Source organism: Acanthochromis polyacanthus, chromosome 6, assembly GCF_021347895.1.
Source record: "Acanthochromis polyacanthus isolate Apoly-LR-REF ecotype Palm Island chromosome 6, KAUST_Apoly_ChrSc, whole genome shotgun sequence".
Taxonomy (NCBI): Eukaryota; Metazoa; Chordata; class Actinopteri; family Pomacentridae; genus Acanthochromis; species Acanthochromis polyacanthus.
The window spans coordinates 3,039,908-3,057,801 of NC_067118.1; the positions used below are offsets into that span (position 1 = coordinate 3,039,908).

General features: G+C 45.4%; 1 protein-coding gene and 1 long non-coding RNA gene across 2 annotated transcripts in view; both read right to left on the reverse strand.

Moving 5' to 3' along the window:
- Nucleotides 1-17,894, reverse strand: part of LOC110972006 (uncharacterized) — a 112,317-nt gene that overhangs the window by 61,766 nt on the left and 32,657 nt on the right. The gene's annotated exons all lie outside the window — the stretch shown is intronic.
- LOC127534334 (uncharacterized) overlaps nucleotides 2,999-17,894 on the reverse strand; it is a 35,272-nt gene continuing 20,376 nt past the window's right edge. Inside the window, exon 4 of the long non-coding RNA XR_007942441.1 lies at nucleotides 2,999-3,217. This is a non-coding gene — a long non-coding RNA (uncharacterized LOC127534334). The remainder of the gene's footprint in view (nucleotides 3,218-17,894) is intronic.

Sequence of the window (17,894 nt, forward strand, 5' to 3'; positions counted from 1 at the left end):
TAAAGCTGCAAGCAGCGATGGACGGGTCCTCGCATCCACGCTGGTCGGCGAATCCATGCACGTCCACCAGGTGGCACTGTGACTGAGAGTGTCTGTTGGCCTCTGAATCACATCTGGACCAGAGTTTAATCACACGTAAAATTTCAGCCAGATTGGAGCATGTTCAGACTAGTTATACAGCATTTCCTGCCCATCCACCACCAGGTGGCGCTGTAACTCAGAGTGTATTTCAAACAGTGGATGTGATGAGGGTTGGACCCTGATCACTCATGAAAAGTTTCAGGCTGATTTGATCATGTAGAGGCCAGTTATACAGCATTTATTGTCCCTCCAACAGGTGGCACTGCAACTGAGAGTGTCTGTTGGCCTGTAGATGTGATCAGGATTGGATTGTGATCACACATGGAACGTTTGAGGCAGATTGGAACATGCAGAGGAGAGTTATACAGCAGTAGTTGTTTCATGACGAAGCATCAAAACTCTAATGGTCGCCATGGCCACGCCATTTGGCTTCTGGTTAAACTTTTGATAACTTTTCCAAACCAAGTCCTGCTGTGTGGACTGACAAAATTTCAGGTCTCCTGGAATTATCCCCTAGGAGGTATTAACTCTCAAAAAAGAGAAAAATCATCAAAAATCTCACAATTAATCCAAGATGGCCGACTTCCTGTTGGGTTTAGGGCATGGCTCCAAGAGGCTTTTTTGTGCGTCCTGATGTGCTCTATAAGCCTCCCAAATTTCATGGATGTAGGTGAAACGTGCTGGGGGGCTGTTTGTTAAAAATACTGTAGGGGGCGCTATAGCATGTGCAGTGCCGAGATGCATACGGTGTCGTTGCTTGGGTCGATGGTGATGTGTGTGGTAATTTTAGTGAGCATTGGAGTATTCCTAACCTTTCAGAAAGGGCTTTGTTTTGCATGGCGATATTTGGTTGCTACGGCAACAGCGTTGCATGAAATGTCACACCCTTCACAGTGTGTGATTGTCAAGAGGTGAAGACTCCACTGACCAATTTCCAGCATGATATCACCAAGTTTGGGGCCATTGTACCTGAAAATATAAGGCCTTAAACTTACTATTACCAACAGGTGGCGCTATGACTTTTTCAGAATTTATGAGTGTGGATGTGTTCAGACTGGACCTGGTGTCCATCATGTGAAGTTTGGGGCAGATAGGATCTTGTTCAGCTGAAATATGAATCGTTAAATTTTCATGGCGAAACATCGAAATTGGTTTGGCCGCCACAGACACGCCCTTTGATGACAAGTCACCATTTTCACTGGGATGCATCATCAATGTGTTTAGGCTGTTGTCACTGCATTTGAAGTGAATATGATCAACCGGGTAACAATAGGGCATGAAAGTGTAAAAGATGTCTATTTCCTGAAACCACAAGGTGGCGCTATGACTGTCAATGAATATCCCTATGTGGATGACATCAGGACAGGACTGTCATCATACATGTAAAGTTTCAGGCAGATTGGAGCATGTTGAGAAGAATTAGACACCAATTCCTGTTTCATGGCGAAGGATCAGTTATTTGAGGCTCCGCCATGGCCACACCTTTTGGCTTCTGGTTGAGTTTTTGATAACTTTTCATCAGAAAGGTCTGGTGCATGTACTGGCCAAATTTCAGTTCTCTCAGACTTATCCACTAGGAGCTATAAATTTTGACAAATGTACAGCAAATTCAAGATGGCCGACTTCCTGTTGGGTTTAGGGTGTGGCTGTCATTGACTTTTTGGTGTGTCCTGATGTGGTGCATATGCCCACCAAATATTGTAGCTGTAAATAAAACATTGTGGAAGTTGGCCTAATGACCACTTTTTCAATTTTGCAGGTGGCGCTATAGAGCCATTTTTCCACACATATGCGCAACTCCCATAAAATATCAAATTTTTCGCCAGTCCTGATGTGCACGCCAAATTTCACGCGTTTTGGAATATGATAAGGCCGCCAAAAAGGCAATTCATTTCCCGAGGAGCGATTAAGTTTGAAAAATTTACAGCAAATTGAAGATGGCCGACTTCCTGTTGGGTTTAGGGCGTGGCTGTAATTGACTTTTTGGTGTGTCCGGATGTTCTGCATATGCCCACCAAATATTGTAGCTGTACATGAAACATTGTGGCAGTTGGCCTAATGACTACTTTTTCAAGTTTGCAGGTGGCGCTATAGAGCCATTTTGCCACGCACATGCGCAACTCCCATAAAATATCAAATTTTTCGCCAGTCCTGATGTGCATGCCAAATTTCACGCGTTTTGGAGTATGATAACGCCGCCAAAAAGCCAATTTACTTTACGGGAGAAAAAAAAAAAAAAAAAAATTAAAGCTGCAAGCAGCGATGGACGGGTCCTCGCATCCACGCTGGTCGGTGAATCCACGCACGTCCACCAGGTGGCGCTGTGACAGAGTGTATGTCGGCCTCTGAATCGCATCTGGACCAGAGTCCAATCATACATGTAAAATTTCAGCCAGACTGTAGCATGTTCAGAGCAGTTATAGAGCATTTCCTGTCTATCCACCAGGTGGCGCTGTAACTCAGAGTGTATTTCACACAGTGGATGTGATGAGGGTTGGACTCTGATCACTCATGAATATTTTCTGGCTGATTTGATGATGTAGAGGCCAGTTATACAGCATTTACTGTCCCTCCAACAGGTGGCGCCGCGACTGAGAGTGTCTGTTGGCCTGTAGATGTGATCAGGATTGGATTGTGATCACACATGGAAAGTTTGAGGCAGATTGGAGCATGCAGAGGAGAGTTATACAGCAGTTGATGTTTCATGGCGAAGCATCAAAACGCTGATGGTCGCCATGGCCACGCCATTTGGCTTCTGGTTAAACTTTTGATAACTTTTCATCACCAAGTCCTGCTGTGTGGACTGACAAAATTTCAGGTCTCCTGGAATTATCCCCTAGGAGGTATTAACTCTCAAAAATGAGAAAAATCATCAAAAATCTCACAATTAATCCAAGATGGCCGACTTCCTGTTGGGTTTAGGACATGGCTCCAAGAGGCTTTTTTGTGCGTCCTGATGTGCTCTATAAGCCTCCCAAACTTCATGGATGTAGGTGAAATGTGCTGGGGGGGCTGTTTGTTAAAAATACTGTAGGGGGCGCTATAGCATGTGCAGTGCCGAGATGCATACAGTGTCGTTCCTTGGGTCGATGGTGATGTGTGTGGTAATTTTAGTGAGCATTGGAGTATTTCTAACCTGTCAAATAGCACTTTGTTTTGCATGGCGATATTTGGTTGCTACGGCAACAGCGTTGCATGAAATGTCATACCCTTGACAATGTGTAATTGTCAAGAGGTGAAGACTCCACTGACCAATTTCCAGCATGATATCACCACGTTTGGGGCCATTGTACCTGAAAATATAAGGCCTTAAACTTACTATTACCAACAGGTGGCGCTATGACTTTTTCAGAATTTATGAGTGTGGATGTGTTCAGACTGGACCTGGTGTCCATCATGTGAAGTTTGGGGCAGATAGGATGTTGTTCAGCTGAGATATGAATCGTTAAATTTTCATGGCGAAACATCGAAATTGGTTTGGCCGCCACAGACACGCCCTTTGATGACAAGTCACCATTTTCACTGGGATGCATCATCAATGTGTTTAGGCTGTTGTCACTGCATTTGAAGTGAATATGATCAACCGGGTAACAATAGGGCATGAAAGTGTAAAAGATGTCTATTTCCTGAAACCACAAGGTGGCGCTATGACTGTCAATGAATATCCCTATGTGGATGACATCAGGACAGGACTGTCATCATACATGTAAAGTTTCAGGCAGATTGGAGCATGTTGAGAAGAATTAGACACCAATTCCTGTTTCATGGCGAAGGATCAGTTGTTTGAGGCTCCGCCATGGCCACACCTTTTGGCTTCTGGTTGAGTTTTTGATAACTTTTCATCAGAAAGGTCTGGTGCATGTACTGGCCAAATTTCAGTTCTCTCAGACTTATCCACTAGGAGCTATAAATTTTGACAAATGTACAGCAAATTCAAGATGGCCGACTTCCTGTTGGGTTTAGGGTGTGGCTGTCATTGACTTTATGGTGTGTCCTGATGTGGTGCATATGCCCACCAAATATTGTAGCTGTAAATAAAACATTGTGGAAGTTGGCCTAATGACCACTTTTTCAATTTTGCAGGTGGCGCTATAGAGCCATTTTTCCACACATATGCGCAACTCCCATAAAATATCAAATTTTTCACCAGTCCGGATGTGCACGCCAAATTTCACGCGTTTTGGTTCATGATAAGGCCCCCAAAAAGGCAACTCATTTACCGGGAGAAATTAATTTTGACAAATTTACAGCAAATTCAAGATGGCCGACTTCCTGTTGGGTTTAGGGCGTGGCTGTCATTGACTTTTTGGTGTGTCCTGATGTGGTGCATATGCCCACCAAATATTGTAGTGTGATCAAGCGGCTCGAGCGGTGGAAGAACAGTGGTACAAAGGCAGGCGGAGGCAGCATTTGAGTGGTCGACTTCTTTTCTTTTTTTTTTTCCTTCTTTATTTTCCAAATGTGCAAAAATACAAAATATCAAAGTGCAAGTGCAAAAAGTGCAGGTGCGTTGGAGGGTAGGAGCAATGGCTTCTCCAGCAGCAGAACGCAGAACAACCAGACAGACAAACCGTTTCTTGAATGAGGGGAACAGCCTCCTCTAATACTGATCTGCTCAACAGGAATAAACCAATAAAACTCTGGAGGTAGATCACCTTATCCTTAGCTGTTACCACCTAAGTTAAAAACTCTCCATCATAAACCAAAACCCAGAATAAAGTAAACAAAAAATAACTAATGCAAACTAACCCAACTAAACCCACCAAACTTAAACCAACAACACAATATAAAGTTAAAAGTATTGCAGCCACCCCTTCCGTATCCCTCCCCTTGGTTCAGCCCGGAACAGTCTTTTGGGCGTCTGGCTCCCTGGGGACTCTTTTGGCCAGACGCACCTGGACACAAGAGGAAACGGTAGGTTAACTGCACAGACCACTCATTCACACACACACCTCCACGACACTCAATACATTCACCGCATGCACACCACACTAAGAGAACCACCAATTTAAATTATCTTACAATATTGTACATTCCGATCTAAATTATCCTGTCACCTCCGCAGACCCGGCCGCCGCCATCACCCAAGGTGACGCCACCGGACCGGACCCACGGCCAACCTCAATAAAACTGTTTGGTTAATAAAATATTTAAAACCGACAATCGTGTACAAATTATTTACCAATTAGCTTCTCACAGTGTTGGGTGCATTAACACGCTAACTGAATGCATAAAGTGTCATGTGCAATGTGCAAACATACGTGACGGACGGCCCTGTTCGTCACACTTCCCCCTCCCTCTCCAAGGCGAAGCCTCCATCTCCATCCTCATTTCTTCTGGAGAGGCAGTCCGCTACCACATTTGACTTCCCAGGGCGGTACTGGACTGTAAAGTCGTACGGCTGGAGAGAGAGGTACCATCCAGTGATGCGATTGTTGGCATCCTTCATCTTATGCAGCCATTGAAGAGCACGATGGTCCGTCTCCAGGACAAAGTGGCGACCAAGCAGGTAGTACCTGAGAGAGTCAACAGCCCATTTTACTGCCAAGCACTCCTTTTCAACAGTTGAGTACCTGGTTTCACGGTCCAACAGCTTCCGACTGAGGAAAACAACTGGTCTCCTCTCCCCCTCCCTCTCCTGGATCAGGACGGCCCCCAGCCCACTCCGAGAAGCATCCGTCTGAAGGATGAAGGGCTGACTGAAGTCGGGGCTGTGGAGGACTGGCTCTGAACAGATAACATCCTTAAGATCTTGAAATGCTCGCTCGCACTCCTCTGACCAGTGCACTTTATTGGGCGCTGCCTTTTTCGTCAAGTCTGTTAAAACTGCAGTTCTTCCAGAGAAGTTTGGCACAAATTTCCTGTACCAACCCGCTAGTCCGATGAATCCCCGCACCTGCCTTTTTGTGGTGGGGACCGGGAATGAGCGGATGGCATCCATCTTCTCCACCTGTGGCTTTATCTTCCCAAAGCCGATTGTGAAGCCCAGATACTGGACTTCGCGGTGGGCCACAAAGCATTTGCGGGGGTTAATGGTCAGTCCAGCTGCTCTGATCCTCTTCAAGACCTCCTGGAGGTGATACAGATGTTCTTCCCAGCAACTGCTGTACACGATCACATCGTCCAGATAGGCCGCAGCAAAATCTGTCACATCCCTCAACACGTAATCCATCAGGCGCTGGAAGGTTGCTGGAGCCCCCTGCAGACCAAATGGCATTACTTTAAACTGGTACATACCAAATGGTGTCCTGAAAGCAGTCAGTTCCTTTGCTTCAGGGGCCAGTGCTACTTGCCAGTAGCCTTTACTGAGGTCAACGGTCGTAATATATGCTGCTCCTCCCACTCTCTCCAACAGGTCATCGATCCGTGGCATTGGGTACGGGTCGAAATTGGACACAGCATTCAGATACCTGAAATCAATGCAAAAGCGCAGAGAACCATCCTTCTTGGGCACCAGCACGATAGGACTGCACCACTCACTACTGGACACTTCTATGATCCCCAGCTCAAGCATTAGCATAATTTCTTTTTTCAGAACAGACACCAAACGTTCAGGCACCCTGTAGCTCCTCTGCCGGACCGGGGCATCCTTCTTCAGCCTAATTTTGTGCTGGACCAAAGAAGTAAAGCCCGGCGCCTCTTTGAATAGAGCAGGATCAAGCAATGGCTGGAGAGCTTTCTGCTGAGAGGGGGAGAGATGGGACAGGTCAACACCAACAGTTTCCACAGCACTGGTAGGGAAATATTTCTCAGTCACTTCTTCGTCCTGCACAGCTCGAACCAACAGCTGCTGCGCTGGCTCAGGACGAACATGAAACTCTTTCAATAAGTTCACATGAAACCCCTGATGCTTCTTTTTTCTGTCAGGCATATAGAGTTCATAGGTTACTTTCCCCACCCTTTTTGTAACCTCATAAGGACCATGCCATTTAGCTAGTAATTTGTTTTCACTAGTTGGCAGTAATAACAGTACCTTTTGGCCTGGGCTGAAGACTCTCTCTTTTGCTTTCTGGTCAAACCACACTTTCTGGTACTGCTGCGCCTCCTTGAGGTTGTCCTGCGCCAGTGCCGTCATGGCCTCAAGCCGCTCCCTCATTTTCAGGACGTAGGCTATGATGTTGTCTCCCTCGTTCTCAGTCCGCTCCCAATAGTCTTTCAGGAGGTCCAATGGCCCTCGAACCTGGCGTCCATAAAGCAGTTCAAAGGGGGAGAAACCCGTTGATGACTGGGGGACCTCCCGATAGGCGAACAGGAGATATGGCAGCCACTGGTCCCAGTCAGTGCCTGTGCTGGACACAAACTTACGCAGCATATGTTTCAGAGTCTTGTTATAACGTTCTGTGAGCCCGTCCGTTTGAGGGTGATAAGGCGTAGTTTTAATGCCCTTAACTCCCAACAGCTGATAGACCTGCTTTAGCAACTTTGACATAAAATTGGTACCACAATCTGTCAGAACTTCTTTGGCAACACCCACTCTAGAAAATAACTGCAACAGGCAATTCGCCACTTGTTTGGCTTTAATTGTGCGCAATGGAAAAGCTTCAGGATATCTTGTAGCATAATCACAAATAACCAAAATAAAGCGGTTCCCAGAGGAACTTCTCTGAAGTGGACCAACAATGTCCATGCCAATCCTTTCAAATGGGGTACCAATTATAGGCAACGGCTGTAACTGAGCCTGTGCAACTCCTTTTCCCGCTGTTAACTGACATTCTTGACATGATTTACAAAATTCTGAAATCTGTGTGTACATGCCAGGCCACACAAACCGACTACCAATACGACGCAGTGTTTTTTGAAAAGCCATGTGACCGGCCCATGGAATGGAGTGCCCCAGCTCCATGACCTGCTGTCTGAACTGGTGAGGCAATGCGAGTGCTTCAATTTTGTCATTAATTTGATACAGAATTCCATTTTTGACAATATATCTGGCTTCATCCAAACATTTAGCTTCCCCCTGATCAGTCACTTTCCCAAACCAAGCTTTAAGCGACGGGTCTGCTTTTTGCAGCACCCCAATATCTATGGGGATGTCAAACTCAACAGGGCTAAGTGGTTTCTCAACCTTGTTCTGTTCTTGTGAAGAAAATGCAAATTTTTCCTGCCTTCTCTGGGCTTTTGTTTTCCTGGGCTTCCCTGGCTGAGCCTCAAACTCTTCCTCCCAGAAAGGAAGCTCCTCAAACATGACTTTAGCTTTATGTGCTCTGGTAAGGACATTCACAGGGTTCACTGGTTCACTTTCTGACTTTTTAGGGACAGAATCAACCTTCTCTTCCTCCAACAGGTTACTCTGGGACATCAGATCAACTAAAGTGGGAACATCATTGCCAAGAATGGCGTCAAAAGGCAAGTTTTCTGCTAAGGCTACATTCAACAGGTAAGTTTGCCCTCCTACTGTCAAATAAACCTCAGCTGTGGGGTACAAATGCTCATCTCCATGAATACAGGTAAGTGGTGTTTTATCTCTGGACCACCTCTCCTCTGAAACCAAACTGGAGAGGACTACCGACTGAAAACAACCGGAGTCCAACAAAGCCTCAACTTTCTGGCCATTCACTAACACAGGCGTGGTGCACCCCTTCACCTCTACAGATGGTGACACAACTGGACGTGGGACTGCGCACAGTAAAGAGGGTTTCACCTTTTGCGCTGGACAAAACCGCTGTATATGGCCTAAGCCATTACAATTATGACACCTCAAATCCTGACCTCGCATCTTAAAGTTTGAGTACTTTTTAGCTGGACCTGGGTCAACCTGTGGAGATGGCTCATCAACATAACCCCCTGGACCAAGACCACGCCTATCACCCCCAAAGGACTTACTCTGCTTGGTGAAGCGAGGCTCCTGTCCGAAGTCCCCAACTCTAGTCCTCTTTCGCGCCGACAGAAACGCCTCTGCCAGCCGCGCTGCTTCCGCCGCGTCACGTGGAGCCCGCTCGCGGATCCACACCTCGAGCTCTGGACTGACCATGCGGAGAAACTGCTCCAGGATGAGCTTCTCCAGCATGTCGCTCTTTTTGGCCTTCTCGGGGTGGAGCCATCGATGCAGCAGGTCCTTCAACCGGACATACAGCTCCCGCGGCGTCTCGTCTGGCTCGATTTTCAGCGATCTGAAACGTCTTCGATAGGTTTCATCAGTTATTTCATACTTGGCAAGAATAGCGTCCTTCACCTTCTCATAGTCATCAGAGTAACGAATATCCATTTGCACAAAAGCGCTGCGTGCTTTGCCTGTCAACAATGGCACCAGACGGACGGACCACTCCTCTTCTGGCCACCGACAAACTTGGGCCATCCTCTCAAACGTGATTAAAAAGTGTTCAATATCATCATTGGCTGTCAACACAGGCAGTTTCGCCTCCCAATGGGACCTATAACCATGGCCACCATAGCCGCCTGGGTCGGGCCCTTCATCTTTAGCTTCCTCACCGTCATCAATCAAAGGCTGAACGGCTATATTTCGTCCGTGCACATTTTGCTCGTATGACTCAGACTGCTTCTGCTGCTGCTGGAGTTTCTGGAACTGCTCTTGCATAAATCGCCAACACTGCTCCTGTTTAGACAATTCTTCCTCTATTTTCTTGTCTCTTGCATTCTGGTTTTCAATTAACATCTTAACCAGCGCTGACAATTCCTCCACACCTTCTTTAGGACCAACATTAGCGGCATCGGAGTCAGACCCTGCAGCGCCCCCGTCATCTGACTCCACCTTCTTCTTGTTACGTTTAGGACTCATTTTCTTGCTCTTGTACTCACTATGGCAGGGCAGGACTTCTGACACCAAACGTACTCACTGTGGCAGGGCAGCACTTCTGACACCAAACGTACTCACTGTGGCAGGGCAGCACTTCTGACACCAAATGTGATCAAGCGGCTCGAGCGGTGGAAGAACAGTGGTACAAAGGCAGGCGGAGGCAGCATTTGAGTGGTCGACTTCTTTTCTTTTTTTTTCCTTCTTTATTTTCCAAATGTGCAAAAATACAAAATATCAAAGTGCAAGTGCAAAAAGTGCAGGTGCGTTGGAGGGTAGGAGCAATGGCTTCTCCAGCAGCAGAACGCAGAACAACCAGACAGACAAACCGTTTCTTGAATGAGGGGAACAGCCTCCTCTAATACTGGTCTGCTCAACAGGAATAAACCAATAAAACTCTGGAGGTAGATCACCTTATCCTTAGCTGTTACCACCTAAGTTAAAAACTCTCCATCATAAACCAAAACCCAGAATAAAGTAAACAAAAAATAACTAATGCAAACTAACCCAACTAAACCCACCAAACTTAAACCAACAACACAATATAAAGTTAAAAGTATTGCAGCCACCCCTTCCGTATCCCTCCCCTTGGTTCAGCCCGGAACAGTCTTTTGGGCGTCTGGCTCCCTGGGGACTCTTTTGGCCAGACGCACCTGGACACAAGAGGAAACGGTAGGTTAACTGCACAGACCACTCATTCACACACACACCTCCACGACACTCAATACATTCACCGCATGCACACCACACTAAGAGAACCACCAATTTAAATTATCTCACAATATTGTACATTCCGATCTAAATTATCCTGTCACCTCCGCAGACCCGGCCGCCGCCATCACCCAAGGTGACGCCACCGGACCGGACCCACGGCCAACCTCAATAAAACTGTTTGGTTAATAAAATATTTAAAACCGACAATCGTGTACAAATTATTTACCAATTAGCTTCTCGCAGTGTTGGGTGCATTAACACGCTAACTGAATGCATAAAGTGTCATGTGCAATGTGCAAACATACGTGACGGACGGCCCTGTTCGTCACATGTAGCTGTAAATGAAACATCGTGGAAGTTAGCCTAATGACCACTTTTCAATTTTGCAGGTGGCGCTATAGAGCCATTTTGCAACACACATGCGCAACTCCCATAAAATATCAAATTTTTCGCCAGTCCTGATGTGCACGCCAAATTTCACGCGTTTTGGAGTATGATAAGGCCGCCAAAAAGCCAATTTACTTTACGGGAGAAAAAAAGAAAAAAAAAATAATAATTAAAGCTGCAAGCAGCGATGGACGGGTCCTCGCATCCACGCTGGTCGGCGAATCCATGCATGTTCACCAGGTGGCACTGTGACTGAGAGTGTGTGCCGGCCTCTGAATCACATCTGGACCAGAGTTTAATCACAAGTAAAATTTCAGCCAGATTGGAGCATGTTCAGACTAGTTATACAGCATTTCCTGCCCATCCAGCACCAGGTGGCGCTGTAACTCAGAGTGTATTTCACACAGTGGATGTGATGAGGGTTGGACCCTGATCACTCATGAAAAGTTTCAGGCTGATTTGATCATGTAGAGGCCAGTTATACAGCATTTACTGTCCCTCCAACAGGTGGCGCTGCGACTGAGAGTGTCTGTTGGCCTGTAGATGTGATCAGGATTGGATTGTGATCACACATGGAAAGTTTGAGGCAGATTGGAGCATGCAGAGGAGAGTTATACAGCAGTTGATGTTTCATGGCGAAGCATCAAAACGCTGATGGTCGCCATGGCCACGCCATTTGGCTTCTGGTTGAACTTTTGATAACTTTTCATCACCAAGTCCTGCTGTGTGGACTGACAAAATTTCAGGTCTCCTGGAATTATCCCCTTGGAGGTATTAACTCTCAAAATGAGAAAAATCATCAAAAATCTCACAATTAATCCAAGATGGCCGACTTCCTGTTGGGTTTAGGACATGGCTCCAAGAGGCTTTTTTGTGCGTCCTGATGTGCTCTATAAGTCTCCCAAATTTCATGGATGTAGGTGAAACGTGCTGGGGGGGCTGTTTGTTAAAAATACTGTAGGGGGCACTATAGCATGTGCAGTGCCGAGATGCATACAGTGTTGTTCCTTGGGTCGATGGTGATGTGTGTGGTAATTTTTGTGAGCATTGAAGTATTCCTAACCTGTCAGAAAGGGCTTTGTTTTTCATGGCGATATTTGGTTGCTACGGCAACAGCGTTGCATGAAATGTCACACCCTTCACAGTGTGTGATTGTCAAGAGGTGAAGACTCGACTGACCAATTTCCAGCATGATATCACCAAGTTTGGGGCCATTGTACCTGAAAATATAAGGCCTTAAACTTACTTTACCAACAGGTGGCGCTATGACTTTTTCAGAATTTATGAGTGTGGATGTGTTCAGACTGGACCTGGTATCCAGCATGTGAAGTCTGAGGCAGATAGGATGTTGTTCAGCTGAGATATGAATCGTTAAATTTTCATGGCGAAACATCGAAATTGGTTTGGCCGCCACAGACACGCCCTTTGATGACAAGTCACCATTTTCACTGGGATGCATCATCAATGTGTTTAGGCTGTTGTCACTGCATTTGAAGTGAATATGATCAACCGGGTAACAATAGGGCATGAAAGTGTAAAAGATGTCTATTTCCTGAAACCACAAGGTGGCGCTATGACTGTCAATGAATATCCCTATGTGGATGACATCAGGACAGGACTGTCATCATACATGTAAAGTTTCAGGCAGATTGGAGCATGTTGAGAAGAATTAGACACCAATTCCTGTTTCATGGCGAAGGATCAGTTGTTTGAGGCTCCGCCATGGCCACACCTTTTGGCTTCTGGTTGAGTTTTTGATAACTTTTCATCAGAAAGGTCTGGTGCATGTACTGGCCAAATTTCAGTTCTCTCAGACTTATCCACTAGGAGCTATAAATTTTGACAAATGTACAGCAAATTCAAGATGGCCGACTTCCTGTTGGGTTTAGGGTGTGGCTGTGATTGACTTTTTGGTGTGTCCTGATGTGGTGCATATGCCCACCAAATATTGTAGCTGTAAATAAAACATTGTGGAAGTTGGCCTAATGACCACTTTTTCAATTTTGCAGGTGGCGCTATAGAGCCATTTTTTCACACATATGCGCAACTCCCATAAAATATCAAATTTTTCGCCAGTCCTGATGTGCACGCCAAATTTCACGCGTTTTGGTTCATGATAAGGCCGCCAAAAAGGCAAGTCATTTCCCGAGGAGCGATTAAGTTTGAAAAATTTACAGCAAATTGAAGATGGCCGACTTCCTGTTGGGTTTAGGGCGTGGCTGTAATTGACTTTTTGGTGTGTCCAGATGTTCTGCATATGCCCACCAAATATTGTAGCTGTACATGAAACATTGTGGCAGTTGGCCTAATGACTACTTTTTCAAGTTTGCAGGTGGCGCTATAGAGCCATTTTGCCACGCACATGCGCAACTCCCATAAAATATCAAATTTTTCGCCAGTCCTGATGTGCATGCCAAATTTCACGCGTTTTGGAGTATGATAAGGCCGCCAAAAAGCCAATTTACTTTACGGGAGAAAAAAAAAAAATAATAATAATAATTAAAGCTGCAAGCAGCGATGGACGGGTCCTCGCATCCACGCTGGTCGGTGAATCCACGCACGTCCACCAGGTGGCGCTGTGACTGAGAGTGTATGTCGGCCTCTGAATCGCATCTGGACCAGAGTCCAATCATACATGTAAAATTTCAGCCAGACTGTAGCATGTTCAGAGCAGTTATAGAGCATTTCCTGTCTATCCACCAGGTGGCGCTGTAACTCAGAGTGTATTTCACACAGTGGATGTGATGAGGGTTGGACTCTGATCACTCATGAAAAGTTTCAGGCTGATTTGATCATGTAGAGGCCAGTTATACAGCATTTACTGTCCCTCCATCAGGTGGCGCTGCGACTGAGAGTGTCTGTTGGCCTGTAGATGTGATCAGGATTGGATTGTGATCACACATGGAAAGTTTGAGGCAGATTGGAGCATGCAGAGGAGAGTTATACAGCAGTTGATGTTTCATGGCGAAGCATCAAAACGCTGATGGTCGCCATGGCCACGCCATTTGGCTTCTGGTTAAACTTTTGATAACTTTTCCAAACCAAGTCCTGCTGTGTGGACTGACAAAATTTCAGGTCTCCTGGAATTATCCCCTAGGAGGTATTAACTCTCAAAAATGAGAAAAATCATCAAAAATCTCACAATTAATCCAAGATGGCCGACTTCCTGTTGGGTTTAGGACATGGCTCCAAGAGGCTTTTTTGTGCGTCCTGATGTGCTCTATAAGCCTCCCAAATTTCATGGATGTAGGTGAAACGTGCTGGGGGGGCTGTTTGTTAAAAATACTGTAGGGGGCGCTATAGCATGTGCAGTGCCGAGATGCATACAGTGTTGTTCCTTGGGTCAATGGTGATGTGTGTGGTAATTTTTGTGAGCATTGGAGTATTCCTAACCTGTCAGAAAGGGCTTTGTTTTTCATGGCGATATTTGGTTGCTACGGCAACAGCGTTGCATGAAATGTCACACCCTTCACAGTGTGTGATTGTCAAGAGGTGAAGACTCGACTGACCAATTTCCAGCATGATATCACCAAGTTTGGGGCCATTGTACCTGAAAATATAAGGCCTTAAACTTACTATTACCAACAGGTGGCGCTATGACTTTTTCAAAATTTATGAGTGTGGATGTGTTCAGACTGGACCTGGTATCCAGCATGTGAAGTCTGAGGCAGATAGGATGTTGTTCAGCTGAGATATGAATCGTTAAATTTTCATGGCGAAACATCGAAATTGGTTTGGCCGCCACAGACACGCCCTTTGATGACAAGTCACCATTTTCACTGGGATGCATCATCAATGTGTTTAGGCTGTTGTCACTGCATTTGAAGTGAATATGATCAACCGGGTAACAATAGGGCATGAAAGTGTAAAAGATGTCTATTTCCTGAAACCACAAGGTGGCGCTATGACTGTCAATGAATATCCCTATGTGGATGACATCAGGACAGGACTGTCATCATACATGTAAAGTTTCAGGCAGATTGGAGCATGTTGAGAAGAATTAGACACCACTTCCTGTTTCATGGCGAAGGATCAGTTGTTTGAGGCTCCGCCATGGCCACACCTTTTGGCTTCTGGTTGAGTTTTTGATAACTTTTCATCAGAAAGGTCTGGTGCATGTACTGGCCAAATTTCAGTTCTCTCAGACTTATCCACTAGGAGCTATAAATTTTGACAAATGTACAGCAAATTCAAGATGGCCGACTTCCTGTTGGGTTTAGGGTGTGGCTGTGATTGACTTTTTGGTGTGTCCTGATGTGGTGCATATGCCCACCAAATATTGTAGCTGTAAATAAAACATTGTGGAAGTTGGCCTAATGACCACTTTTTCAATTTTGCAGGTGGCGCTATAGAGCCATTTTTTCACACATATGCGCAACTCCCATAAAATATCAAATTTTTCGCCAGTCCTGATGTGCACGCCAAATTTCACGCGTTTTGGTTCATGATAAGGCCGCCAAAAAGGCAAGTCATTTCCCGAGGAGCGATTAAGTTTGAAAAATTTACAGCAAATTGAAGATGGCCGACTTCCTGTTGGGTTTAGGGCGTGGCTGTAATTGACTTTTTGGTGTGTCCAGATGTTCTGCATATGCCCACCAAATATTGTAGCTGTACATGAAACATTGTGGCAGTTGGCCTAATGACTACTTTTTCAACTTTGCAGGTGGCGCTATAGAGCCATTTTGCCACGCACATGCGCAACTCCCATAAAATATCAAATTTTTCGCCAGTCCTGATGTGCATGCCAAATTTCACGCGTTTTGGAGTATGATAAGGCCGCCAAAAAGCCAATTTACTTTACGGGAGAAAAAAAAAAAATAATAATAATAATTAAAGCTGCAAGCAGCGATGGACGGGTCCTCGCATCCACGCTGGTCGGCGAATCCATGCACGTCCACCAGGTGGCACTGTGACTGAGAGTGTGTGCTGGCCTCTGAATCACATCTGGACCAGAGTTTAATCACACGTAAAATTTCAGCCAGATTGGAGCATGTTCAGACTAGTTATACAGCATTTCCTGCCCATCCACCACCAGGTGGCGCTGTAACTCAGAGTGTATTTCAAACAGTGGATGTGATGAGGGCTGGACTCTGATCACTCATGAAAAGTTTCAGGCTGATTTGATCATGTAGAGGCCAGTTATACAGCATTTATTGTCCCTCCAACAGGTGGCGCTGCAACTGAGAGTGTCTGTTGGCCTGTAGATGTGATCAGGATTGGATTGTGATCACACATGGAAAGTTTGAGGCAGATTGGAGCATGCAGAGGAGAGTTATACAGCAGTTGTTGTTTCATGGCGAAGCATCAAAACTCTAATGGTCGCCATGGCCACGCCATTTGGCTTCTGGTTAAACTTTTGATAACTTTTCCAAACCAAGTCCTGCTGTGTGGACTGACAAAATTTCAGGTCTCCTGGAATTATCCCCTAGGAGGTATTAACTCTCAAAAATGAGAAAAATCATCAAAAATCTCACAATTAATCCAAGATGGCCGACTTCCTGTTGGGTTTAGGACATGGCTCCAAGAGGCTTTTTTGTGCGTCCTGATGTGCTCTATAAGCCTCCCAAATTTCATGGATGTAGGTGAAACGTGCTGGGGGGGCTGTTTGTTAAAAATACTGTAGGGGGCGCTATAGCATGTGCAGTGCCGAGATGCATACAGTGTTGTTCCTTGGGTCAATGGTGATGTGTGTGGTAATTTTTGTGAGCATTGGAGTATTCCTAACCTGTCAGAAAGGGCTTTGTTTTTCATGGCGATATTTGGTTGCTACGGCAACAGCGTTGCATGAAATGTCACACCCTTCACAGTGTGTGATTGTCAAGAGGTGAAGACTCGACTGACCAATTTCCAGCATGATATCACCAAGTTTGGGGCCATTGTACCTGAAAATATAAGGCCTTAAACTTACTATTACCAACAGGTGGCGCTATGACTTTTTCAAAATTTATGAGTGTGGATGTGTTCAGACTGGACCTGGTATCCAGCATGTGAAGTCTGAGGCAGATAGGATGTTGTTCAGCTGAGATATGAATCGTTAAATTTTCATGGCGAAACATCGAAATTGGTTTGGCCGCCACAGACACGCCCTTTGATGACAAGTCACCATTTTCACTGGGATGCATCATCAATGTGTTTAGGCTGTTGTCACTGCATTTGAAGTGAATATGATCAACCGGGTAACAATAGGGCATGAAAGTGTAAAAGATGTCTATTTCCTGAAACCACAAGGTGGCGCTATGACTGTCAATGAATATCCCTATGTGGATGACATCAGGACAGGACTGTCATCATACATGTAAAGTTTCAGGCAGATTGGAGCATGTTGAGAAGAATTAGACACCACTTCCTGTTTCATGGCGAAGGATCAGTTGTTTGAGGCTCCGCCATGGCCACACCTTTTGGCTTCTGGTTGAGTTTTTGATAACTTTTCATCAGAAAGGTCTGGTGCATGTACTGGCCAAATTTCAGTTCTCTCAGACTTATCCACTAGGAGCTATAAATTTTGACAAATGTACAGCAAATTCAAGATGGCCGACTTCCTGTTGGGTTTAGGGTGTGGCTGTGATTGACTTTTTGGTGTGTCCTGATGTGGTGCATATGCCCACCAAATATTGTAGCTGTAAATAAAACATTGTGGAAGTTGGCCTAATGACCACTTTTTCAATTTTGCAGGTGGCGCTATAGAGCCATTTTTCACACATATGCGCAACTCCCATAAAATATCAAATTTTTCGCCAGTCCTGATGTGCACGCCAAATTTCACGCGTTTTGGTTCATGATAAGGCCGCCAAAAAGGCAAGTCATTTCCCGAGGAGCGATTAAGTTTGAAAAATTTACAGCAAATTGAAGATGGCCGACTTCCTGTTGGGTTTAGGGCGTGGCTGTAATTGACTTTTTGGTGTGTCCAGATGTTCTGCATATGCCCACCAAATATTGTAGCTGTACATGAAACATTGTGGCA